The 27,711-nt window shown below is 48.8% G+C and overlaps 1 protein-coding gene across 5 annotated transcripts in view; it reads left to right on the forward strand.

The window, feature by feature from the left end:
- The first annotated feature begins 6,390 nt into the window (after positions 1–6,390).
- Positions 6,391–27,711, forward strand: part of KIDINS220 (kinase D interacting substrate 220) — a 942,023-nt gene continuing 920,702 nt past the window's right edge. For 3 of the 5 annotated variants that reach the window (XM_086926367.1, XM_086926369.1, XM_086926371.1), the window contains exon 1: positions 6,391–6,542. The gene's annotated coding sequence lies outside the window, so the exon portion shown is untranslated. Of the gene's footprint in view, positions 6,548–27,711 lie in introns of all 5 variants that reach the window. The other 2 variants (XM_086926368.1, XM_086926370.1) reach the window with 1 other exon arrangement.

A 27,711-nucleotide genomic window follows, 5' to 3' on the forward strand; every position in this document is an offset into this window, starting at 1 on the left:
CTTTTATGGGAAACATTAAAAACAAGCATTAAAAATGCAATAGGTCTCAGCTTTTATTAAGTTAAAGCCACATTGCTTTGCTATACAATACCATTAGCAAAGCAAATGGCTTTAACTTAATCAAAGGCGAGACCGATTGCATTTTCAATTATTCATTTTTTTACCGGCAATTGCTCTCGCAACACCTCACTGTCTCACTGGTACTCTGGGGATGTTGAATGGTGTATATTAATATTTTCAAGCAAAAATGGCATATCGCGTATCACATTTGAAATCACAAAGTTGAAGATTTGGGTGGTTAACAACAAGTGCAATGTTTTAGCTTCCATTTAACCTAAATGGGTTTAAAAGGGATTTTTCCGTTATGAAATAATGCATTTCTTCTTAAATAATTGAAATTCGACCCATAAAATGAGGTAGAATTTCGCACATATACGTTATATTCTTTCGTATCTTCTTCTATTTTATTTGCAGATTTATATAGCGCTAACTAGACCTGAATGTATCAGAGCACTTCACGAGTACTAGTTGCATTACAGACGGATACATTATTTTTTTTAGGCACGGGGAGATTAAGTGATTTACCCAGAATCACAGAATGCTTGAGCCAACGCCGAGAGTAGGCTTGAACCTGGTTGATTAGCTTCATAGTAAGACGTGCTTGCCTTTGAGCCACATCCTCTCTGCCTTATCTAAAGTCTTTAACCCCTTCGATGCTCATGACGGTGGAGCTGTGCTGATGACGGAACCGTTCCGTCATGACCACACCCATTGCTATTATCCCTCAGCACCGGAGGGGAATATGTGCAGCAGCGATGAGGTTAATACATGAACACGCAAGGTCCATAGACATAACAAAAAATTAATTATTTCATACTTAAATCTGAAGAAGCTGCGCAGGGGAGCCTCACTGGCACAGGTATGTATCGTCATGAAGAGACTCTGCTGGAGAAGGCGTCTGTAAGGACGTGTTTGGTGGAGATGGAGTTTGGTATCCCACTTCGGTGCAGTCTCTTGAAGTGGTAATCCGAGTACTGAGGGGAGCGGTGTTGGTGTGGCTGCGCAGAAGCCTGTCTCAGTGGATCAGAAACAGGCTGTGTGACAGACAAGTACACCTGAGGGGGAAAGGGCATACATTGTTGTTAGGGCTGGGGACATTACACCCTCCCCCTAGCTGCGACGCAAGCCTTCTAAATCTCGTCTCTCTGATTAGGATTTCCTTCAAGGGGTACTTGGAATAGCGCCACCGTCTACCATTTGTTGAATTATCCTGCCATCCCCTCCCATGAAATATTACCAGCAGGCCTCCTGCATAATAGATTTGTTAATTTCGCAGCTTCGGTCAAACAAAGGAAGTGTTTGAACTCCTGGCTCAAGTTGAAGACCACAATATGAAATAATCAGTGTGTGGTGACCTATCTGCATACGTGAGCTGTAAACAACATTTACGTTAAGTCTCTCTGCCTGGTAGAGAGGAAGGGGTTTGACTGGGCTAAAATAATCCAAAATGACTCTGCTGCTTTAAATTATTGTACTTTTCTTTAAGCCGTTGTATGGCCCGGACGCACTTGCAGTGCAGGACGTTGTCTGCGAGCCGCTCGGTTGCTTTAAATTATTGTACGTTTCTTCAAGCCGTTGCATTTTCCGGACGCGCTTACAGTGCAGGACGTTGTCTGAGAGCAGCGTCTTTCATTGGAGTGGGGCGAGGCGGGGCTTGCTGAATGCCCAACAGTTTGCTGAGCGGCGCCTTTACATCGCGCTTTAAATACAAGATGGCGTCGGACTATCCACTGTCCGCACGTACACGTGCATGTTTAGCTTTGGCTGAATGGCGAGAGCAGCCATCTTTGTCCATCCGTACAGGTGCATGTTCAGCTTTGGCTGAATCGATCGCAAAAGACCCTTGTATGGCGAGAGCAGCGCATGCGCGCTTCTCACACCAGGCGAGACCTAAAAACTAGAGATCCCAGAGAGTCTTCTGTCAATCCTAAAGAAACTATTTGGCAGAATTGGGCACAGGTAATTATTGATATAGAGCAGGGGTCTTCAAACTGTGGGGCGCGACCCCCAGGGGGGCCGTGGAGCGATGCAAAGGGGGTCGCGCTCCCAGTCACACTTCTGCTCAGGCCCAAAGGCTTCAGTCCCCCTCTTCCCCTGTGTCTCAGCCCGGGCTGCTGCAGTGTAACTCGAGCTGCTGGGGCCTCAGCTGGTCAGTGTCTGGAGTCTTATCTCCAGCACGCCCATCAGAGTTTTTCACAGGTCTTTAAAGGCCATTTACATATTTACATGCCTTTGTAAACTGGTTACAGAGGCTTAGTGTTTTTTCCTGATTCCAGTACCCCCTGGGTCCCACTCTGCCTATTCCTTACATTAATATTTTACATTTACTGATATAGTGTGGGAATGCATTTCATGAAAAGGAATATAAAGTAGGGTTGCCAAAAGTAAAATGCCTGTGTGTGTTGTTTAAAGAGCCTGCAGACACCTCCTCTTGACACTAAATAGATTTATAAATAAAAAGGTATGTATTCATTCATTATGTGACTTTTCTGTGTTTGTTCTTTTTAATTATCAGTCATGGATTATTGAGGCAGTCCTAGAACACAATTAAAAGTGCTTTCTATTTATATTTGCTGTTTGAAGTATGCACATATAAGTGCTTAAAATACAGCTTTAGGTGACTGCTTATTTTTGTACCAACTGGGCTATCAAAATAATCTACTGGCAACCGTATCCATAAGACTGGAAGTGTGTTGCAGGATCAGCACAATATTTATTTCATCCACCCTGCCATAATAGCAATAGTTTAACTTAGATCTTAAACCTTACGCCGCCGTCAATAACATGCTGGGTTACTTCAAGTGTCTGGGAATGGACCCTGCATTCAGACAACTCACTCCTCCTTCACACCCTTCACTTTCATGCTCACCCTGTCCTCATAGCGATCACAATGCACTCACACTGATCACCATGCACTCCCACCATTCACCTGCTCACCCTGCACTCACAATGATTACTCTGCACTCACAATGCACTTGCGCTGTTCACCCTATACCTCACCCTGCAGTCACACAAGCAAACTACTCATCCTGCACTCATGTGACACTTCTCTCACCTATCCCCCTCACTGCTGAATATACAACTCACTCAAACAATCCCAGAAGTAATCATACATTCATTCATCCCATTCTGAACTTGCATCCGCACCCAAATTCGTACGGCCACCTCACTCACCCTGCTGTCACTCCTCTCACCCTACTCTCACACTGTTGCATCACTCACCGTGCACTCACATGGGCCCTCCTGCCACCCACACAGCGCAGAGGGTTAATGTGCCTGCTACAAAGAATATGTACCATGTAGATCACAGAATTGAGTGTGAGTAAACTATGAGCAGCGCTATAAAAAATGAAATGTTTGTCAGAAAGGTGTTATAAAGAGATGAGGTGCATTGCTGGTGAGTGGTAGTGAGGGAATTCATGGAGAAGGAGGAAACAGGGTGGGGCACCAAAACATCAGAATCTTTCTGATGTTAATTTCTGTATTTTGGTTATAAACAGGTACTGATGGGGTGAAATCTTTCCTCAGTGTTACTGTGTGTAAAAAACTTAATTTCAAAATAATGAAGCAATGCTATCCCAAAATACGCTGCGTCACGTAACATCATTTACATTTTCTTCCCACACAATTTAGTCAAGCCTGTTGCGTAATTTGGTCCTCAACTGCCTCATAATTCCAGTAGCCCTGCCTACAGGTTTAGAAATTTTTGTCAGGAGGGGGTCCTTACACCTCAAAATGTTGACAAGGGGGTCTCGGCATCCAAAAGTTTGAAGACCTCTGATATAGAGGGAGGGCTAACCCAGAAAATACCAATGAATAATGGATTGCGAGAGGGCTCTATATTGGTCCCTTTGCTGTTTTCTCGGTTGACAGCAGATTTACCTTCAGTTTTAGACGCATTTAAGGGCCTAAGCCCAAAAATGAATGGTAAACGTATTGCATGTCTCTGATATGCGGACGACAATCTTGTCATTATGGAAATGACTGAAATATGCCCCCAAAGAAAGTTGGATATATTTAAGGAGTACTGTAGTAATAGTCAAGTCAAGTCAAGTCAGAAATGTATATAGCGCGCTACATACCCATAGGGTCTCACGGCGCTTGAGAAAGGGGGGAAATTACTTGTCGAATATCCAAGTTTTAAGTTGCTTTCTGAATGCTAGGTGGTTCTGAGTAAGGCGAAGGTGAGTGGGAAGAGAGTTCCAGGTTTTGGCTGCCAGGTAGGAGAAGGATCTACCTCCCATGGTGGCCTTGTTGATGCGAGGAACAGTGGCAAGGGCTTGGTTGGAGGATCGTAGCTGACGGGAGGGGGTGTAGAAGGACAGTCGTGTGTTGAGGCATTCGGGTCCAAGTTCGTAAAGTGCTTTGTGTGCGTGGGTTAAGAGGCGGAAGGTAATCCTCTTATTTACGGGGAGCCAGTGGAGGTTTTTCAGGTGACCAGAGATGTGTTCTTTACGCGGGATATCAAGTATGAGCCTGGCTGAGGCGTTCTGGATGCGTTGGAGTTTTTTCTGGAGTTTTGCGGTGGAACCGGCGTATAGGGTGTTTCCGTAGTCCAGGCGACTCGTGACCAGTGCGTGAGTGACCGTTTTTCTAGTTTCGGTGGGGATCCAGCGAAATGTTTTTTTGAGCATGCGAAGAATGTTGAAGCAGGATGATGAGACAGCGTTGACTTGTCTGGTCATTGAGAGTGAGGAGTCCAGGATGACGCCCAGGTTCCGTGCGTGGTCTGTCGGGATGGGTGCTGTTCCCAGGGCCTCTGGCCACCAAGAGTCGTCCCAGGCGGAGGGGGAGGTACCCAAGATAAGGACTTCTGTTTTGTCTGAATTCAGTTTCAGACGGCTGTGCTTCATCCACTCGGCTACTTCTTTCATTCCTTCGTGTAAGTTGTTTTTGGCGGTGTTGGGGTTCTTGGTGAGTGAGAGGATCAGTTGGGTGTCGTCAGCGTAGGAGATGATGTTGAGATTGTGTTGGCGAACGATGGCTGCGAGGGGGCTCATGTACACGTTGAAGAGGGTGGGGCTGAGTGACGATCCTTGCGGCACGCCGCAGATGACTTCAGAGGCCTCTGATTTGAATGGAGGGAGGTGGACTCTCTGAGTTCTTCCGGTGAGGAAAGAGGTGATCCATTCCAGTGCTTTTTCTTGGATTCCGATGTTACTGAGGCGCTGTAATAGGGTGCTATGGCAGACTGTGTCGAAGGCTGCGGAGAGGTCAAGGAGGATGAGGGCGACTGTTTCTCCATTGTCCAGTAGGGTTCGAATATCATCTGTTGCTGCGATGAGTGCGGTCTCAGTACTGTGTTTGGCTCGGAATCCGGACTGTGAGGGGTCGAGGGATTTGTTGCTTTCGAGAAAGGCGGCAAGCTGGTTGTTGACAGCTTTCTCGATGACTTTGGCCGGGAAAGGAAGGAGCGAGATGGGGCAGTAGTTTTTGAGTTAGTTGGGGTCAGCTGTGGGGTTTTTCAGAAGGGCGCTGAGTTCTGCGTGTTTCCAGCTTTCCGGGAAGGTGGCGGAGTTGAGGGAGCAGTTGATGACGTCTCGGAGGCGTGGTGCTATGATGGAGTCTGCTTTGTTGAAGATGTGGTGAGGGCATGGGTCAGTTGGGGATCCTGAGTGGATGGAGTTCATCAGGCGGATGGTGTCCTCAGTGGAGATTGGGTTCCAGTCGTTAAGGATGTTCAAGGGGGGAGGAGGTCCTGCAGAAGGTTGGGTGGGTAGGTCTTCGGATCGGTTGTCGAAGCTGTTGTGGATGTCTGCAATTTTGTTGTGGAAGAAGGAATTAGTAGTAAACACGGACAAGACCAACGTTTTTTGCGTTCGGGGAAAACACTGTAAATTATAAATGGCATCTACATGAACATCCAGGGCTCTTGCACAAAAATAAACAAGCACACTTATAACTGCTGAAGCTTAAAGCTGCCTAGTCCTGTCAAGCAAATCCAATCTCTGTGGTACACACTATATTTTTACCGTGGAAATCATCTTTCACAGACAGATGCGGCACCACGGGCCATGCCAATGCCACCCGGTGGTGCTGGTGTGTGGTGGGTCAGGAAAGTTACACTACTAAACACCTTTGAGCTGATTTCTTCTGAAAATTGTGATTTGGTTTACTTAAGAAACCTTAGAACTAGAAAGATAGTGCTGTTATCCCGGTAGGTAAGATGCGTAGACCAGTTTAAATCTGTATAAAATGTCATCCCGTGCGAGGTCCCAGGCAACCGGACCCCCGCCAGCTCGGCATCAGGTGCTTCAGGTTTCACTTTGCTGGAGCCCTGGCCATCTTCAAGAAAGAGCACGAGGCGCATGCGCACTCTTAAGGGCGTCTGTTATGAACACGTGACTAAAACGTCATTGGATGTCTTTCTCATCCATAAGCGGAACAGCGGATTGAAAGTGAGACAGAGGGGGACCTCGCTGGCACCAAGGCTTTAAAGACACCTTGTACCGACTGCTGCCGCCCCCCGGGGCTGCCCAGAGGTGCGGTATGTAGCATGGTTCATGGGTTTGGGCGAAAATAAGAAAGTGAAGACGGGGTTGTGGGAGTGGGGTAAGTGGTTGTTGTGCTCAGTGCGCAGGAGCGACTGGTTGATCGATGCCTGTAAATAAATGGAGCTGTCAGACAAAGACGGGCAGGCAGCAACAGTAGCGTTGTACAGCTTTATTTATCAGCATAGTGTTATTGCCTACTCTCCATTCCGTTGTCGTGCTATGTCACTTAACCTATCCCCCACCCATTCTGCTCCCCTCACCTTCAATCGATTACCCCTCCCCCATCACGTCCTACCTCTCACCCATCATGTACCCCCTCCCCCACGTGTATCCTTTCACACACCATCTTAACAGACTGAGTACCCCTCTACCTCGATTGTGAACCCCTTCTTCATCGTTCATGCACCTCTACATCCATCATGCCCCCTTTCCACATCGCACACACCAAGCCCATCATTCACCTCCGTCGTGCACCAAGCTCCTTTTTCAAACGTCCATTTTACTCGTATGTGTCGCCGTCACCCATCATATTTTTACAAGGACCCCTTTATGCTGGAGGACTTGTTTACATTTATATATAGTATAGACCCTAGATACCCCAATTATGGCACTATTGGCATGGATTTCGAAGCGTCGTGTGATGTCCTTGAAGAGTTGCCTCCCAATAGAGGCGAGATTAATGTGCGTGGAGGTGGAAATAACTGATCTCTGTATTTGAACGTAATCCCAGAGAAGAATACACAAACCCACACTTTAACCCAGCTCTGTACATAGTGAAAATGATCTGACTGCATGGATACGAAAAAATGCTAGAAGCATCACTGACATATTTAACTGGGTGCGGCTAAGGGTTGAGCAGTGTTTAGGTTTACTATGTATGTGTATTATCACTGAGCTGCATCTATTGTAATTACATTTGGCATTTTTATCTGATGCCTTTGTCATTATGTGCATAATTGCAGTGGTGGCTGATGAGATTTGAAAGTGGTGGGGCCAAACTTGCTTTGGGAGAGCATCGCGCCGAGTGAGCGTAGCGAGCGAGCCCGAACAATTAAAGGGGGTTTTTGAAAAATTAGTGGGCAAATGGTGCATTTTCAAGCAAATTTGAGAAGCAAGAAGGCTAATAAGCAATTGTGAAAGTGCAGTTAATACATTAATAAAGGGATGTCCTACAGGGTCGGATTGGGATCACAATTTGGCCCGGGCACTGACGAAAAAAGTGGCCCACATTCAAGGGGCGTGGCCCACATTCAAGTGGCGTGCCCTTTAATGAAACAGCATTTGGTTACATACGTCAATGTCCTTGAATATTAGATGTAAATACATTAGGAATTTGGACAAGTATGGTAGTGCACTGTCCAGTGACCAGATGAAAGAGGGCATCAAAGATCAGAAATTGGATTATAAATTCAAATCTGTTCCGAACAGGGGCCCAAAAATATGTTTGGCTGAGGGCCCCCAAAATCCTTAAGATGTTTGGCACAGAAATGAATTAAAGGGAGAGGATACTGTTCTTGCACAGGAGACACGGGGGGAAAGAAGACAATGGCGCCATGCTGAGCAACTGAAAAAACAGCAAGGCCCCTTCCTGTCACAAAATTATTCGAGCCCTTCAGGAAAGGAGCACCTAATAAGCAGCGAAGCCCCTGCTATTACTAACCTACTCAGCCCTCCCCAGACCTTCAGCTCAGGGCAATGTCCTGGCAGGGGAGCACAAAACACAGCTGCTGGGTCATCCATGGCAGCCAGGGGGAGGCTGAGGTGAAGATGGTGCAAGTTGATAAGATCACCTGGCCCCCACAGCGAGACCCATTCTTCCTCGCCCACTAATCCCTCGGCCGTTTTTCTCTGGACCCCGACCCGCCATCTTGTCCATTCCCTCGTCTTGTACCCTTCTCCCTCGTTTCCCCCTTGACGATCCTCAAATGTTTCTTCCCTTTTCTGTTTTGCCTTTTCTCCATACCCTTGTATCCCTCCCACCCTCCCTTGGTGCTGTGACTGCATCCCCCCCTCCAACCCCACTTAATGGAACTCTGTCTGAGAAAATCTACAATGTGTGTATATATATGTATATAGAGAACTCTAATCACTAGTATATGAAGTAGACCTTTGTAGTATCTACCATTCCTATGTGACTCTTAGAGTATATCCATTCGTATCCCTTCCTTAGGTATTTAGAGATAACTCTAATCACTAGTATATGCAGTAAACCTTTGTACTCGCTAACATTCCTATGTGACTCTCAGAGTATATCCATTTGTTTCTCTTCCTTGAGTGACTTTACTACATGTACATTTACAATTTTTCTTTCTGTTTGTATCTCTTCCTTGTGTGACTTTACATCTTGTACATTTGCAATTTTTTCTGCTTGTATCTTTTATGTAACGCATGTAATCCTAAGTCCTTATGTTTCGCAACTGATTCTTATGTAAAGCGCTCTGACACCTTCTGGTAAAGTTCGCACTATATAAAATCGCTTTAAATTAAAAACAAACAAAAAAAAAACTAACACTGTTTATGTGCTGTGTGGGCCCCAGGGGGGCCGAGGTGAAAATGGCTCATAGGCCTGTGCAACACCTGGCCCCCAGGGAGGCCGATTTTTGCAAACAATCACCCCCTCCCCAGCCACCCTCAGCCTGATTGCTTTGCTGGGCAGGGGGTGAAGGAGAGGCCACAGCGGATAATCACTGAACAGTGAAGCTGCATTCATTTCTCTGTCTCCGTGCCCTCTGTGGGCCGTTTTTTTTTCTCCCCTTTCCTAGTCCACAGAGATCACGGAGACAGAGACAGAGAAATGAATGCAGCTTCACTGTGCGGCTGGGAAAGGGGAGAAAAAAAAACGGCCCTCAAAGGGCACGGAGATACTGGCCCTTCGGCCGATGCCCGAGTGCCCGCATTGCCAATCCGCCCCTGATGTCCTATAACAACATGGTAGCTGCTCATTCAGTATAATCACAGAGCTTCATAACAGACTTGAAGAACAAAGCCCCCAGCAATTAACATGATTGAGATCACTTCTGTGTGAAGTGAACGGACCATGCTGTCTGGAGAGGCCACATAGAGCTCAAACAAGCACTTATAAAAATACACTCCACTGATTAAATACATTACTGAAAACGGCGCATCGTCCCCCTTTGAAAATGGGGCACACTGAAGAAATGCATGACCTTTAAAAAACTTTAATTTTAACAGAGGTCCATGCAGTCATGTAATCCAAGCTACCAAAGTGAAAGTGAAACACATTGTACGGTGTAATCCATGCACTGCAGTACATCCGCTTCACACCACCCCTGGACTACAGTACCCGTGCTTACACCATACTAGGAGGACACTGTATGTGCTAATAACATACAACACGAGGGCGCAGGGCACACTTCGGGTTTCACTGAATCAGTTTACTTAAGTTCAAAGACGCAGAGAGAGACGGGCCGCCCACCCCCTTCAGAGTCTGAAGGGTGTGGGCGGTCTTGCGTCATGTTGACTGAGATGATTGTCAGACCGGGACAACAGGCAGCAGCACAAGTGCGCATGAGTGGGGACGGAGGACGAAATTTTAGCCCGTGCCCAGTCATGCGCACTTGTGTTTGAACTGGCTTGCGCATGCCCATTAGGAGCCCCTCGGTCTCCTAATGGGTGTGCGGTGGGCGAATGTATTTCCTTGATTTGTGTTCTATGTTCGATTGTTGGGTGTTGGGGAGATCTGTACTGGAGTGGACACTGTGAAGATGTGTTTCCTCCAGGCTCCTCAGGATTAAAGGATTTCACTTCAATTACTTATTTGTGTCACCTTCTTCACTGGCGACGAGGACCTAAGGAGCCATTGAACCACGCGCATGCCTTTTGTACCTGCGTGAGTAACTGTATTGAGTCCTTGAACTTTTGACAGCAGATTTGGATTTACCTGGCACTGTTGAGAGAACGCATTTTTCTAGGAGACATCGCTGTTCCATGCTGTGTCTTTCCTTGGGATTCGATCTCGGATCTTCGGTGAGCTTCGTTCCAGGGTCTTCAGTGTGTGACGTCTATTCCCTTCTGCTTACGCTTGCTGAACAACGGATGCTTCATGATGTCCGACAGTGGAAGAACGTCACTACCCGGATCGTGCAACGTGACCTCTCGGCGGCCATCTTTGTTGTGAAATTTATGTGAATTGCCGGTTGCTTAGTTACCGGCTTGTCGGAACTTGTTAAAGCAGGAACTGCCTTGTCAGTTGATATTCGCTCCGACAGTCTTCTTCACAATTGAATCTAATTGGATCTACCTACAGGTACTGTGTCAATATTACAAGTTAATAGATTTAACTTTTGTTTCAAGGATAATCAGGACTCAGTCTTGGAGTGCACTACCTGCTTGTGCTTCTTAGACTAACGCTCGCATACAGTTATTTAAATATTACGGATTCCTCCTGTTTAACCTGGTGACTTTCTTCTCATCTCGTCTTGTCTACTGAAGCCACAAGCAACTAATTCGGTATATTTTAGCATTTCCTCTCCACAATCATTTTTGGGTGTCTGGTAATGAACCTCCCCTTAAGTGGATAGAATGGAAGGCATATTTTGTCAACTACATAGAAGCCGTGGATGAAGCGAAAAAATGGCAGCTGAATAAAAGAAAAGATTACTGTTATATGCACTTGGTCCAATGGGACTTAAGATCTTTCATCAGTTAAGCAGCACTATTACTTCTAAAGACTTCAATGTTTTTGATTGTGCCTTACTACAGTTAGATAATTATTTTAAACCTAAAGTATGCATGGGTGTCACAAGATTTAAACTTTTCCAAAGGAAACAGTCAAAATCTGAAAGCATTGATGACTATGTATCGGATTTGAAGAGACTACCTCTTGATTGCAAATTTGAGGTACTGCATGACGAGTTGATTAGAGATCAAAACGTCATGCATACTTCCAATCCGGCTATTCAAGACAGATTGTGGGTGAATGGGGATGCCTCTCTTGATTTTGTTTTAGCCATTGTGAGGAAGGCAGAAATTTCTGGTCGTTGTGCGGTTGCGATAAAAAATGATACTCAAAATGTAGCCTTAATTAGTAAAACCAATGTCTCCAAAGACTTCAATATAGGCCCTCACAGGTTTAGAGATAAACCGCCCTCTAGAGATCGTGCTAAGTGCTACAGGTGTGGCAGTCTTGATCATCTTGCCCACAGCAAATCTTGTCCTGCTATCAAGCAGAAATGTACCAATTGTGGCTTAACGGGTCATTTTTCTAAAGTGTGCAAAAGGAAAAATTCAAAGGTTAAATATGTTTCTGACAATACTGATTCTAGTGTGGTAGTGGATAACTCGATTCCAGACCCTAATGATATTCTAACCCATGAGTTATCTACAAACTTTAGAAGTAATTTAATTCTTAATACCAATTGGGCTATTTGCACCAACAAACCTATTTGCCACATGTTAATTGGTGGTGTGAATGTGGATATTATTGCTGATTCTGGTTCAACATACACCATAATTGAAGTAAAGTTTTGGAGAAGTACATTTATTAATAAAGTAGGTGGACATCTATTGGAACCAGACATTCACCCAGAGGGTTACAGTGGGGAAAAAATTGATCCGATTGGTTTCAGATGGTTTGTTTTTGAGTTCAAAAACAGACAGTGTCGTGCGAAACAGTATGTTGCAAAAAGCTGTACCCCCGTTTTAGGATGGCTGGACCAGAAGCTGCTTCATATTATTTTAGATCCCAACAGCGTAGAACAAGTTTTGATTGTTGACAAAGGTTCTTCTTTAGGTGAAGAGATGGAAAAAAATCCTTCTGTTTTTAGTGGTAAGTTAGGAAATTTACTGGGTTTTGAGCATTGTATTCATCTAAAAATGCTAGTCTTAAAGTTCATTGTTGTCATAATATAACTATTTTGGTCAAAGATGAGGTTTCTAAAGAACTTGAAAAACTAGTGAAGGCTAATGTGATTGAGCCCAGAGAGGCTTCGGAGTGGATTTCTCCAGTTGTTATTGCCAAGCGCGCCGAAGGAAAAATCCAGCTCTGCATGGACCTCCGCCATCTCAATAATAATATCTTAATTGACAAATTTCCCCTACCCAAAATTAATGAGATGGTGAATTGTCTCAAGATTGCGAAGTGGTTTTCCACTATAGACCTCTCTTTGGCATATCATCAAATGACCTTGTCCCAGGAGTCTTAACACCTCACATCTTTCATAACCCCTTTTGGTTGCTACCAGTTTGCTCGCATGCCATTTGGCCTTGCATCGGCGGCAGCGGTATTTCAGCGCCTGATGTTCCACTTATTCAAGAAAGAGTTAGGGGTAACCTTTGTTCAAGATGATATCCTGATATATGGAAGAACTAAGGAGGAGCATGATGCTAGGCTTAAAAACGTTTTGGGCATACTAGAAAGTAAAGGACTTACCATTGAATTTTCTTAATGTAAATTTGCATGCGAAAGTGTAACATACATTTGCCATGTTATTGACTATAATGGGATCAGACCGAAACCTTCTTTAGTTTCGTCAACTGAAAATGCTCGAACCCCCCACTAGCAAGGATGACATCAGATCCTTTCTTGGCATGGTAGAGTTCTGTGCCAAGTACATTCCTAACTTTGCGGACAAATGTTTTAACATACGTCAAATACTCAAGAAGAATGTTAATTTTTCATGGTCTAATGAATGTGATAATGACTTCAAAGTTATCAAATCTGCTATTGCTAATGCTGCTTCTCTCTCCAGTTTTGATCTGGATGTTGAAAGTGTAGTTACCACCGATGCTAGCAATAAGGGTTTAGGGGCAGTGTTGTCTCAAATGGATTGGAATGGTAGAGAACGCGTCATTGCATTTGCCTCCCGATCCCTGTCAGTGTGAGGAAAAATACCCCATAATTGAGAAGGAAGCTCTGGCGTGTGCGTGGGGCCTTGACCATTTCAAATCATTTATATGGATTAAAGTTTGCACTTTAATATGTGATCTCAAGCCTTTAGGTAAAATACTGACCACAGAAGGTTCCTCTAATATTTCTTCCAGGCTCGCTAGAATTTCTATGCGAATGCAGAATTCTGCTTACAAAATAGTTTATACACCTGGCAGGGACAATTTTGTTGCAGATTTTCTTTCAAGAATGCCTATTATGATGGAAAAATGTGAAGATGACAAGTGGAATGATTTCCAGGTAGCATGAGTTCACGATCAAGGTCGTTCTGCCATTAACAAAACTGAATAGGAAAATTAATTCCAGAGTGATAGTACACTGTCTAAAGTAGGATCATTTGTGTTAAATGGTTGGCCTCACAAGGATAGTTTGTCTGATGAGGTCAAACCATTTTGGGAAGTCGGGTCTGAACTCTCCTTCTGTGATGGATATCTATTTGCAAGCATTATTGAATTATGTCACTTAGGCCATTCAGGTAATACCAGAACTAAATCTCTTAAAAAATTGTTTTGGTGACCTGGTTTGGATATTCAGACTGAAAGAGTGGTCTGTAATTGCGTAGCGTGTGGCAACTCTGATAATCTTTAAAGACCTTTAGATCTTTAAAGACCTTTAGACCTCCTATGGGCGATACTTTTGTTCCAAAAGAACCTTGGGATACGGTGGCAATTGACATTTTGGGACCTGTTAAGGACCAATGTGTTGGATCACAGAAGTATGTTCTTGTGCTTATTGATCTTTTTAGGTCGAAGGCCTAAAAGGCTGCGCTTGCGCAGTCTTAGGCCGGAGACTTAATGAGTCTGAGTAGCGCCGAAGGTCCCGCCTCCGTGCCCCATCTCTCCTTCATTGGCTGGCTTCCTAAACGGAGGCCAGCCATTGGAGGAGAGATGAGTCACTCCAAACAAGCCCCGTCCTTTTCGGATTTGGGGGCGTAATTTTTGATGTTCTTTAGACAGTGATGTTGCCTGTCACTCAGAACATCAAAACCACGCCCCCAAATCGGAAAAAGAATTCGGAGTTGCTGGCGCCATTTTGGTTCACCGGTTGAGGAGTCCGCATCTCTGCTTTCCTTCCCTCCCCGGTCAATCCGGTGTAGTTCGGGGTCATATTTCCATGCCCCTGGCTCACTTCGGTTCCCTGCGATCCCCCTTCCAAGTTCCCTTCTGCCCAACCCGAGAGCATGCCCCTGGCTCACTTCTGTTCCCTGCGATCCCCCTTCCAAGTTCCCTTCTGCCCAACCCGAGAGCATGCACGGCGAGAAGCACAAGTACTGCAGCGCCGCCATTTCAGCGAGGGTGAGGAACAATTACAAGGTGAGTTCTTGTCATCGTTGGCTCTGCTGTTTCAGTAGGAATCTCGGGGGCTGCTGAGGATGAATGAACAGCGCTGCTGCACGCACTTTGTATTCCGTGTATTTCCGAAGACACACGTGTGTTAGGAACGCGACCCCCACTCCTGACTGGCCGATGTTAAGGAGACTATGGGGCGAGCAGCTAATGGAGAAAAGTGCAGCTGCATGCACCTCGGGTGCCCCTGGGCGTACAATCACGCTGCATGCACCTCGGGTGCCCCTGGGCGTACAATCACCTCGTGGTTAGTGAAACTGTGCATAGTGTATGCTCAACAATTTCCATGAGCACTGAGTGTGTCGGGAATGTAGTGACTGGGGTCGTGAAGTGGGTGGGGGGAGGCCGCATACCGTGTGAGAGATCGCAGTGGGATTCGGCAGTGGCAGAAGGCAATGAGTGCATCCATGCCCCTGGCTCACGTCGGTTCCCTGCGATCCCCCTTCCAAGTTCCCTTCTACCCTTACCGCTGCGGCTCGAGTGTGCCCTCCCTCCCGAGAGCATGCACGGCGAGAAGCACTAGCACTGCAGCGCCGCCATTTCAGCGAGGGTGAAGAACAATTATAAGGTGAGTACTGTGTGTCGGGAATGTAGTGACTGGGGTCGTGAAGGAGTTATTTGCAGTCTGTCTTCCGTTTTTTGTGCCTCTGTGTTCCACTGTCTGTGCTCCGGTTTGTGTGCCTCTGTGCTCCCCTGTCTGTGTTCCGGTTTGTGTGCCTCTGTGCTCCCCTGTCCGTGATCCTGTTTTTGTGTTGCTCTCCTGACCCCCCCCCCTCACCGCTGCAACTGGGCCTGGATGCCCGCCCAACCCGCCTCAACAGCCCGGAGCCCTCACATGGAGCACAGCGGGGTTCCGGGGTTTAATTAAAAAAAAAACAACGGGGGTCTCGAGCACACCACCACAAATGGGTCCGGAGCCCCCACCAGCAAAAACCCTCACAGAACCACCAGAGCTCCGCATGGAGCACAGGGGCACCTGTGGGGATTCAATTATTTTTTTTAAACCAGCGACGCTCGGGCTTTGTATTTTTTCTTTGTCCCTCTGAGACCCCAGTATTGCGGAGGTCTTTCTGTCCCCCCCCCCCCCCCCCCCCCCCCCCCGCTGCCATGAAGATGTCCGCTATGGAGGCTCGTGACCCAGGGACCGAAGCCACTTCATCTTTCGCCATTATGGAATCTTTACCCGACTGGCCAGGCTCACCACATTTTGGCAGCAGCAGCTTTCAAACTCCGGCGCTGCCACCCATTCCTTCCGCTTTTGAGTGAGGAAATCCAGATCCTCATGCAGCCACTGATCTCCCAGGTCGCTCCCGCAGCCATTGATTCTCCCCGGGCCCTGCCTTTTCCTATAACCCTTTAGTCCACCCCTGTGTCTTTGTTCACCTGCTCGTTACACCCCTAGTGTGTGCCAGCTGCATGTAAACGCTGCTTCAATGCCCTCTGCACAGTTATCTGCTAAAACAATTGTTGCAACCCATGTCCATGCTCTTTAGGGGCCCCTTGCCGCAACTTTCACATTCTGTGAGCACCTTTACTTTGTGCCCCAGTGTGTATGTTTTCCCTACATCCGTCTGTGGTCTCCCCGTCTATACCAGCAGCTCCAATTTTTGCGCCAAATCCCCTGTCCTCCCTCGCTTGCTGACAGGACTCTGAAGCACTACAAGGCTCAGTCACTGAATAAATAGTCGGTGACTGCAGTTGAGCTTGCTCTACGTTATCCAGCCACCTTCATGCTCGTGGTTGTTCAGAGTTTGTGTTTGCAGTTCATACTTGATGTGGTTGCACCCCCTCACAGTTTTAACATTGCTCCAGCTGCAATAACCAGTAGCGGACTTTTTTTTCTTTTGCCTTTCACGCGGACTGTTACATTTTCACATGTGACTGCAATTATTTAATACACTGGTGCTTGTTACTTGCAGGGAGATAATTCTCGAGGTTGGGCAGGGACGAAAAGGATTTGTTTTGAAACTATTAGCATTCTGCCCCTGAGGAATCCGTGGGTGCATTGTTGTGTCTCTGTGTGTGTGGGGGGGGCTTTGTGTGTGTGGGTAGGGCTCTGTGTGTGTGGGTAGGGCTCTGTGTGTGTGGGTAGGGCTCTGTGTGTGTGGGTAGTGCTCTGTGTGTGTGGGTAGTGCTCTGTGTGTGGGTAGGGCTCTGTGTGTGTTTGGGTGGCTCTGTGTGTGTGTGGGTGCCTCTGTGTGTGTGGCTTTTTGTGTGTGTGGCTCTGTGCCCGCAAATAATCTCTAGTACTCTCTAATGCTCACCCATTGCCATTGTAAATGACAATACCATTTATTTATGTTTTAAAATAAAATGTCATGAGCAATGCCAATAGCTCTACCTTTAATAATGCCGAGACCATTGCATTGTAAATGCTTGTTTCTCGTTGGCCTTCTGTTAAAGTGGTTGATAAAGCGGATACTCTAGCAGTTCTTAATTTCTTAGATGAGGTTTTTTCTTCAGAGGGCATTCCTACCACTTTGATTAGTGACAATGGAGTCCAGTTTGTATCGAATATGGCTAAGAATTGTTTTGCTAAATTAGGAATTAGCCACAGAACTACCTCTCTATATAACCCTAGCGGTAATGGCATGGTTGAGAGGTTCAACCGTGTGTTGAAAGGTATTATTCAAATTGCTGTTAGTGGATCTCAGGATTGGATTACTCAGATTGGTAAGACTGTTTGGGCTTATCGTGTAAATGCAACTGAGGCCACATGTTTACCTCCTTTCATTATCATGTGTGGTTATAAACCTAGGTCAAAATGTAATACTTCTTTGCTATTCTCTTCGAGCACGGTCAACTGGTCTCTGGAGGAAGTATGGAATAGAATGCAACGTGTTTATGAGAAAAGTAAAGAATTTTTTTAATGTTAAGCACTCTACCCGAATTGTGGGCATCGAAGTAGGTGACTGGGTAAGGGTTAAAAAAACAGGTTTTGTTTGTAAAGGTGAAAGTGCCTTCTTTGATGCTGAAGGAGTGATCGAAGTTTTACACAATGCATTCAGACTCAAAAATGGTAAAGTATGGAATCTAAAAAGGGTTGCCATGGATCAACACTTTTTATGTAGAAGCTCTAATTTTCACAATTCCGAATGGTTGGAGGATGATTTTAATGTTACATCTAGTTCTCACTCACCTACGTCCCCTGTCTCAACAGACAATACTATTGTTAATCCCACTGTCGTGAGGGAGGGGGAAGGGGTAGTTGGGCTGATCTAACCTCAGGTGAGAACATCACTGATCCAACTTTGGGTGAAAACATCACACCTGTGGTTCCACCTGCCCTAACTTCGGATGGGAACACCCATTGTAAAAACATTACACCCCTTGTTCCACCTTCTCATAACCAGGAAGAACCTAGGGTGAGACAAGCCCCTATCTGGCTTAAAGATTATGTGATTAACAATATGTAATTCCTTAATGCACTTTCCTCCATATTTTGTAAGTTTCCTTTGTTTTTTGTTTTTTCCTTTCTTTAATTTTTTTTTGTATAAAGGATGGCGAAGTGTTGTGTTGCTTTGAAATGTTACGTTGGCATGCTCGTGTTTCTTTTTTTTTTTGTTGACATTTGTTTTATTGTTGCATTAAAGTATACAAGTACAGTGTAAATGATCTGCTGACGTGGCCTCAACATTCAGCCACGAACAGCCAGGCGCGCAACGTTTTCTTGTTTTTATACAACTGGTGCAAATGTACAATGTCCAAGGGTAATCAGTGTAAATCGTACATACATGTTCGCAGGTCGGGAAGCAGCGAGTCTGCACTCCTAATGGGGCAGTGGGTAACTGCAGGTATGTAGGGTCCCGCCTCGAAAGCGTAGGATCGAGGTCTGTACTGTTCATACAGTGGAGGCACCTAAGAACAAGGGGGACAAAACTGTGGGAGAGAAGCGTGTGGGCGCTAGCAGGGTCCAAGCAGGGGGATGCTGGCGACGGGCGTCGGGGGGGGGGGGGGATTTTCACGGAGCCAGTCGGTCTACGCTCCGAGGGAGGGGGGGAGGGGGAAGGAGTGGGGCCGGGGGGTGAACACCCCACGTATATGCGGGCACCGAGGTGGGTGACATGTAATATGAGAGTTTGATCAAGAAGTAGGAGGTACCAGGGGACGGTCCCAGGAGGGTAGATACCATGTAGAGGCTACTGGTTCTCAGGGGTGGGAGGGGGGGGAGGAGTAGGTTGTTCTTCTACATGTGTGGACTGCCGGAAGCTGTGGAGGAGCATGGCCCATTCCATGGATATGGGAATTTTACGCGCACCCCTGGCTTCTTCCTCTCTAAGGGCATCTTCCTCCGCCGCCGCCCATTTACCAACCGCGCCCTTCCATGCCGCTACAGAGGGACCCTCCGGGGAACGCCAGCGCATGGTTATACATCGGTTGGCCAACAGGAGTGCTAGGGACACGAAGCGCCTGTGTACCGGGTCTCGCTTAGGACCATGAAAGATGCCTAGTGCGCTGGACTCCCAGGTGGCTAGGGTAGTGAGGCCCGTTAATCCCGTCAGAGTGTCGTGCACCGCCCGCCAAAAGGGGTGAAGGTTGGGGCAACTCCAGAACATGTGTCGGAAATCTGCCGCAGGGGAGCAGCATCTGGGGCAGAGAAATGGTGTGGAGGGATAGAACTTCTGCAATCGCGCTGGGGTGAGGTATGCCCTGTGTAGGATATAGTATTGGATGTTCTTGAAGCGGGCGTTTCTAGAGACGCGTTTTGGGGCTTCAAGTGCTTTAGTCCATTCAGAGTCGTGCAGTGCGCGACCTATGTCCTCCTCCCAAGTAGCCCGCAGAGTCGTAAGAGGAGCGTGTGAGAGTTCCCGGATGGATTTATATAGCCAGGTGATTAAATGGCGTCCCACCCCCATATGTAGGATTGTATGTATTACTGGATGCGTGTCTGGCTCGCCAGTGCAGAGATTAAAGTGGGGCCGGTATCCATCGAGTAGCTGTCTAAATCTAAGGAATTGGCCTGGGGAGAGTCCGTATTCAGCGATCAGGCGGTCAAGCGATTTTAGCTGGCCTTCCTCGAAGAGCGATTCCAGATCCGTGATGCCACAGAGGGACCACTCAGCGAACAGCGGAGCGGTGAAGTAGGAGTCCTGCCTAGGGCTGCCTATCAGTGGTAGCAGCGGGGAGTATGGAGGTCTACCGGGGGACAACCGGTGGATCCGCATCATGCACCGGCGCGCTATCGCCACTTGAAGGGGGTATGTGCGCCGTGGCTTGGTGCCCGGGAGGAGAAGACGAGTGAGTTCTGGGGTTGCGATTCTGCCGGTCGGGGTGACGGTCTCCTGAGGGTAGCGATCCGCCGTCCAGTAGGATAGCCATTGGAGCTGTGCCGCGAGGAAGTATGCCTCGAAGGATGGAGCTCCGAGCCCTCCCTGTGTTGCGGGAAGTTGGAGGGTTTTCAAGGCAACCCTGTGACGACCCTCGCCCCAGATAAGGGTCCCTAGGAGGGAGTCGACCTCGCGGAAGAAGGACCTGGGTGGTATAACCGGCAAATTTGTGAAATGGTAAAGGAGTCGGGGGAGCATCACCATTTTAGCCAGGGCTATCCGTCCTATCGGGGCCAGCGGGAGTTTATTCCAGAAGGCGACCGTAGGGCGCAGACTAGCAAGTACTACGCGGTGGTTGCCCTCAAACATGGCTGCTGGAGAATGGTACAAGCGGACCCCGAGGTACCGGGGGGCCTCCGCGGACCACGAGAGCGTGTGCGGACCGAGCTCGACTTCTCGGGGGGGTAGGCTCGGGTGTAAAGGGTAGACTGTGGACTTGTCCCAGTTCACTCGGAGACCCGAGGCCTCTGCAAAGTCCGCCAGCGCCGCCCCTATGGGGGCCAGGTCCATTTCGATGTCTCGGACGTATATGAGGAGATCATCCGCGTACATGGACACGCAATGTGTGTCATCCGCGAGAGGAATACCCCATTCCGCACCCTCCGGGCGCAGCCGAACCGCCAGCGGTTCGACCGCCAGCGCGAATAAGAGAGGCGACAGGGGGCACCCCTGCCTTGTGCCCCGCCAAACTCCGAATGCCGGTGATATGCGTTTCCCGATACGAACCCGAGAGGTGAGGTCGGTGTACAGGAGGCGCGTGTACGCCATGAGTGTCGGGCCGATATTGAGTCGGCGTAGGACAGAAAAGAGATAGGGCCAGGTGAGGGTGTCGAACGCCTTCTCCAGGTCCATGATGAGACAGGCGGCGCGAGGAAATCGGTCACGCACCTGATCCTGAACATGGAAGACGCGGCGGAGATTCTGGGAGGTGTTCCTTCCCGGCACAAAGCCGCATTGGTCGGGGTGGACCAAGGGGCGAATGATCTGCGCGTATCGATCCGCAAGGATTCTCCCCAGGAGTTTACAGTCGGCCGACAGGAGCGTGATGGGGCGATACGACCCCATGTGAAGTGGATCTCTGTGGGGTTTGGGGAAGGTGACGATCACGGATTCTCGCATTGACTGGGGTAGCCTACCAAGATGAAGAGATGCCCCGAACACCCGTGAGAGGCGGGGGACCAGCAAGGGGGAAAAGGACGAGTAGTATTCTAGTGGGAAGCCGTCCAACCCCGGCGCTTTATTGCGGGACATGGCCCGTATCGCCTGGGTGATGTCGGACGGGACAATCTTGGCGTCGAGGGAGCGCTTGTCGACGTCCGATATTGTGGGTAAAGTCAGGGGGTCCAGAAAATTGTCTACGGAGGACTGGGAGGGCTGGGTTGGGGCCTCGTACACCTGTGCATAATGACGGTGGAACGCCAGAAGGATCTCGGCCTGTGAGCGCACCAGCACCCCGTCCGGGTTGATAATATCCGTGATGGGTTTGAGTTTGGTGTCCTGTCTCGCCATCCAGGCTAGCAGCGCCCCTGCTTTGTCCCTGTCCTTATGCACTCTGGAGGCGTAAGCCCTAAAATTGTACTTCCGGAGGTCAGCGCAGGCGGCCTGGTATTCCGTCTTAGCCTCGGCCGTGAGTACAGCGTGTTCCTCCGAGTCGTCAGGTCGCTTAGTGAGTGCGGCCAGAGCCTGCTCCGAGGTTAGGAGTGTCCGCTCCAAGGTGCGGCGCACCCCCACCACCTGTTTGATGCATTCTCCCCTGGCCACCACCTTAAACGCGTCCCATTCCACTAGTACCGACGACGCCGTGTTTGCATTATGTGTGAAGTAGTCCTGTATGCTGGTTTTGTGTGTGTCTCTGAAGACGGGGTCGGTCAGGCAATCCTTAGGGAGGCGCCAGGTGGGGACCGGTGGGTGGGGGGGGCGCCAGGTTAGGCGTATAATGTGGGCGTCATGATCCGAGAGGATCCGGCCTAGGTATTCTGTAGACGTGATCTTAGGGAGAATTGGTGTAGAACAGAGGAAGCGGTCTAGGCGGACCCGGAGGTTGTGTGGGATCGAGTGGAAGGAGTATATGCGAGCCAGTGGGTATAGGTGTCGCCATGCGTCAGTGAGCGCCCAGTGTGTAACCCATGTCCTAAAGAGTTCTGCCTGCCGGGGGGCCGGGGAATGTGCGGGAGGGGGATGGGAGCGGTCTAGGGTGGGGTCCAGCGTGCAGTTAAAGTCGCCTCCTAATACCCATGGGACCGTAGTGAATTGGGCCAGGACGCCCGTGAGATGGTCCCAGAATTTATCCTGGTCCACGTTAGGGGCGTAAATGCTGCCAAGGAGTATTCCCTGCCCGTCCAGAATTCCCTCTAGTAGCGCATATCTGCCCTCTTTGTCCACCACCCGTCGAAGCACCCGGAAGGGAGTGCCCGGCCTGACCCAGATTAACGCGCCGCGCGCAAACGCCGAATATTGTGTGGCACAGAAGGTCCCTCGCCATTTAGACTGTAGGCGAGTGAGTTCAGTAGCGTTTATGTGTGTCTCTTGTAGTAATGCGATATTGGCTGACATGCGTCTAATGTAGGCGTAAACAGAGTAACGTTTGCTGGGTGTGTGTAGGCCCCGCACGTTCAATGTGAGGACGTTAACGTCTGAGCGTGGGACTGCCATTCTTGGGGTGTCGTGGTAAGGGTGAGGGTCCCCCTAGGATACCCGAACGTCGCCAGCGTGTCTGTGTCATGTGTGTTCCTGCGCGCCAAGCTTCCACAATCGTAGGGGAGGGACTAAGGGGAAGAACAACAGATAGAACCATGGGTGGGCAACAGTCCCAATACTGAGGATATATCACCGGAGGTGGCATATCCAAACTAGTGTCCCACTAGGGGAGAAATATAACAGGTAAATGCGGGGGTGGCAGCATGTGTCGCTGCTGGGCCTGTGCGCGGGTCGGGCTCTTGTAGGAGAAGAGTCTATCGCTCGGTAGCGCATACAATAGTCAGGCAAAGCAATCTAGGCTCCTAGATGTCGCGCAATGCAGTGGGCAACCATTGGAAGGATACAGCAATTAATAGTTCAATGTTCATGACGAGGTGTTCGGTTGGCTGGCCAGGGTAGCGTCCAGTGCAGGTGCCGCCAGGAGGGGGGAAGAGATTGGGCCAAAACCTGACATCGTTCCATCGCTGTCTCGGTCTTTCTCTGGGTTGAACAGGTGTGGACGACCTTCCAGGTCCGATGCTGAGGGTGACATGTGCAGTTCGGTCACCGCTCGTAGGGCGTCCCGTCGTTCTTGCATGATTTGCGTGAGGTCGGGTGACCCCGTGGGGGAAGACCCCTGGCTTTTGGGGCGGCTGGATCGGGCGCGGCTCACGCCCCGTCGCCTAGATCTCCTGGAGTCGTTGTTGCGGGTCTTCTGGGGTCCGGGCTTAGGAAGCAGTGGGCAGTGGAATTCAGTCCAATCTTGTGCTTCCGCCGCCGTGGTGAAGAAAAGGGCTTTCCCGTTGTGCAGCACTTTAAGGCGGGCTGGGAACAGCAGGGAGTACTGTAGGTCGTTGGCACGAAGGCGCCTTTTGATTTCCAGAAAGGTGGATCGCCGCTGCTGGACCTCCCGGGCGTAGTCTGGGAACACCATAACATGTTGATCCTCCACCTGCAGGGGACCCGCCGTCCGGGCCGCGCGGAGCACCGCATCTCGGTCACGGAAGTGCAAGAATTTAGCCAGCATGGGTCGTGGGGGGAGGCCGGGTTTGGGCGCCCGGGCCGGGACTCTGTGGGCCCTTTCGATGGAGAAGTACGGTGATCGCTCGCTCTCTGGGGTGAACGATCTAGTCCAGGATTCCATATAGGTCAGAGGATCCGAATTTTCAATCCCCTCCGGCAGGCCCAGAACGCGGATATTACATCTTCTCGAGCGTCCTTCCAAGTCCACCGTGCGTTCTTCCAGGGCTTCCACGCGGCGTAGGACCTCTCTCATGTCTTCCTCTTGCATCTTCACCACGGGTTGCAGCTCGGTCACAGCTCGTTCTCCTTCCTTCACCCTGTCCGCCAGCTTACGATGATCGTCGCGGATCAAGCCAATGTCCGTCGTCAGGGCGCCCAATCTTTCTTCCATGGAGAGGCGAGACATTTCGATCGCCGCCAACACCTGGTCCAGTTTCGCCGTTAGCGCAGGGTCTGTTTGCGACGCATTGGCTTGCGTCCACGTCCTTGTGTGTGGCATCTTTTCGACGGCCGTTTCAGGGACAGCCGTCATCTGCGAGGCTTTTGTCTTCCCCATAGGTGCCGGTAAGTGGGCCACCGGGCCGCCGTGTACTCTGGGCACAGCAGGCCGACGCAGCTGGGCCACGGGCAAGTTCAATGGCAGCCGGTCACTCCTGTCTCCCCAGGCTCCGGAGCGGCCCCTCCTCGCCTCAGGGAGCGCCTTCTGGTTCAGAGGCGGTCCGAGGCCATCGGGGCCGGTGGTTCCGGTGTCAAAAAGGCCCCGTGGGCCCCCCCTGGCGTGTGGCACCGCGTCAGTGGCGGCCAGGAGGGCCAGAGGTCAGGTGGTGGGAGTGCAAAGGGGCTCCGGAGTAATGGGCGGCCGTTGGCAGTGTCTCGAGTTTGGGAGGGGCCACCCCTGCTCCCGTGGTGTGGCTCGCGCTGCTCCTGGAGTCTAGGACTCTGTGGGCGCCATCTTAGGGTCAGGCACACGGGTCCGGCGATCGGCGCGGGGTAGTGGAGGCGCTCTGGGTCCTCGGGTCAGTCAGCGGCGCGTGCCTCGGCGCCTCACGGAGCCCCTGAGGTTGTAGGGGGGGGGGGCCACAGGCGCCGAGACCTCTGAGGGAGGGGGGGAGGGACGGGCACTCACCGCCCTCGCTCGCACGTTGTTGGCCACTGGATGGCACACCACCACGTCTACAGCGCGTCCGCCGACCCTCCGTGCCTGGTGGGTCGGCCGGTGCTGGGGGGACGATCAGGCTCTCGGTGAGGCCATAGTGCCGATGTAGTGGAGCCCCGGTGCGGCGGCCGCCATCTTGCGCGCCGGGATGTTGGCTCGCGGGGAGGCGCCGTCCGGCGCGCACTCCGGGGGGGCCGGTCTCGTTGTTGTTCTGGGGCCCCTCGTAGGCGCCCGTCAGCTCTGTCTCTTGGGGCCTTCGATCACTCGGTCAGCTCCCAGCGGCGTGAGTGTCCGCCGGACAGGGTCGCGCCCGCCATCTTGGATTGAGGCGCTCGGCTCCGGGTTTGTAGAAGTCGGTCCGTGCTGTTCGTCCGCCGCCGCCGGAGGTCGTTTAAGCGGCGCCCCAGTGCACGGGGGGTCCCAGGTGCCTATTCAGTGGGCTGAGGCTCCCGGCGATCTCGGGAACTGGGCTGGATGCTAGCCCGATCGCGGAGCCTCAGCAGGACACAGCCGCCATCGTGGCCTGCTAAGCCACGCCCCGGCATGCTCGTGTTTCCGCGTGCATGTTTGCACATGTGGAATGTATTTCCTTGATTTGTGTTCTATGTTCAATTGTGGGGAGTTGGGGAGATCTGTACCGGAGTGGACACTGTGAAGATGTGTTTCCTCCAGGCTCCTCTGGATTAAAGGATTTCACTTCAATTACTTGTTTGTGTCACCTTCTTCAGACATCTGAATATTAAACCATTTAGCATGTTTCCCCCCTTGTAATTTTAATTGCCTGTTGGTGTTTTTTTGGGCACCACATACAGACTATTTTTCTATGGCAGGAAGTCCACGAGGAGGATGAAGGAAGAGAATTAAGACCCTGATTATGAGATTGTTGGTATATTCCGACTCATACGTAAACAGACCCCTGTTTACCCAGTGGTATAAATTATGAGTTAGTAGGTATTCAAGACATCCGATAATTTTGCCATACGTTAAATAATTCATCCTTTGTCAAATTACGGTAGGTTCAACCTTTTTGTGGAAAAGCATGGTATTTACAGCGTACCATGCGTATTGTTGTGTGTTTAACACCAAAATACAAATGTTTTTAACCACCAACTCATAATTGGTGCTATTTATCGCATGTGATACATAACATAACTTGTGGTATTGTTATTTATCAGTTGCAATAAATAGTACCTCAACTCGTAATCAGGGTCTAAATAGGCACTACTTAATGCTACTACAATTCTAGGGGCCTAATTATGAGTTAATTGTTTAATTCTGTCCTGCGCATAAAACCCTGTTTACGTATGGAATGGAATTACAAGTTTGGTTTTAATTAACACATGCGATAATTATCGGATGTGTTTAGTAACCCAACATATGTTATATTTCAGCAGGTCAAACCTACCACAGTTTAGCCGGAGAAAACCTATAGTATTTACAGTATCATGCAGATTTTGGTGCACTATACACCAAATCTGCATGTTATTCCCTATAAAATCCTAATCGGTTCGGGGGAAAAAAGAGGTTGGAGGAAAGTGAACTTGCAAACACTCAGATTTTCGCATGAGAAAATGTACACCTGCATATTTGCTCATGTTAAAATGCAGTTCACAAATATTTTCTAGGAGTACTATTTCTTGGCCTACTTCTGTAAAGTCTTGTGAATTTGTGAAAGCCGTATATCTGCATTTAATGCAAGGACATAGGTGCACGTTTGAGACTTTATTTAATAATTGGGCCTCTAATGGGGTTTTGCATTAACCATGACTTTTTGTGTTTATTAAAATTCTGTCTCTCTCTCTCTCTCTCTCTCTCTCTTGTTATGGGCTAGCTTGTGAGTGACCGCATTCTGTTCTCTCACAAGGAGCATATCAACACACAGTTGTTTTTTCAGTGCCAGGAACTACTGTGGCAATGTGTGCTTTTTGCTTTGGCCTATATTTGTTATAATGGTGAGGGCCCAGCAGATCCCACACCAATAAGGTTTTACAAAAGCCATGAAAAAACATGTCACTCGATGACAAAACCATAAGGGTAACCAACAATTTCTGAACTACTGGCTTTACTTATGCTTGTTTATTTTTATGTTTCCCATAATCTTATTAAAACTGGTTACACTGATTTTCCATTATGAACATGTTTGGGAAATAGTAGCAGACATCAACACATTTTACTTAATGATGATGCAAAGAAATGGTACCTACATTTTTACAGTAGTTTAACGAAATGCTTTTGCATATTTTTGGGAACATTTTATTTTGAAAGCAAAGAATCCTCAATCTTGCTTTCAAGCTTTTGCAAATATTTGCATCTAATCAGAGGGCATTCTGGGAGCATTTTACATAGCCTCATATTGCTAATCATTGAAAATGTGTGTACACATCTGTATACTGGAACCACTGTCAGTAGTGCAGTCGGAGATAACATTTACTTAGAGGGCTCACCATTTTAATAAAGACTGTGCATTAATGAACCATAAATACACGTTGAACAGCATTAACACATGGACGCAAATATTACCTTTACTGTTGACAATGCCCTTCCCTGATCCATAATGTGGCACTGTAATCTGGCAGCCAAAGGGTTAGTGTTGTAGGGGGTAGGGCCTACTTATCCCAAGGACAAAATACACATGAAAACTTGTTGCCCTTGACCCCAAACAATATGTCCCTGGCGCCTGGCTATAGGAATGCTACACCACTGGGACTATTTTCTTTAATGC

This window comes from Lissotriton vulgaris, chromosome 6 (assembly GCF_964263255.1).
Source record: "Lissotriton vulgaris chromosome 6, aLisVul1.2, whole genome shotgun sequence".
NCBI lineage: Eukaryota > Metazoa > Chordata > Amphibia > Caudata > Salamandridae > Lissotriton > Lissotriton vulgaris.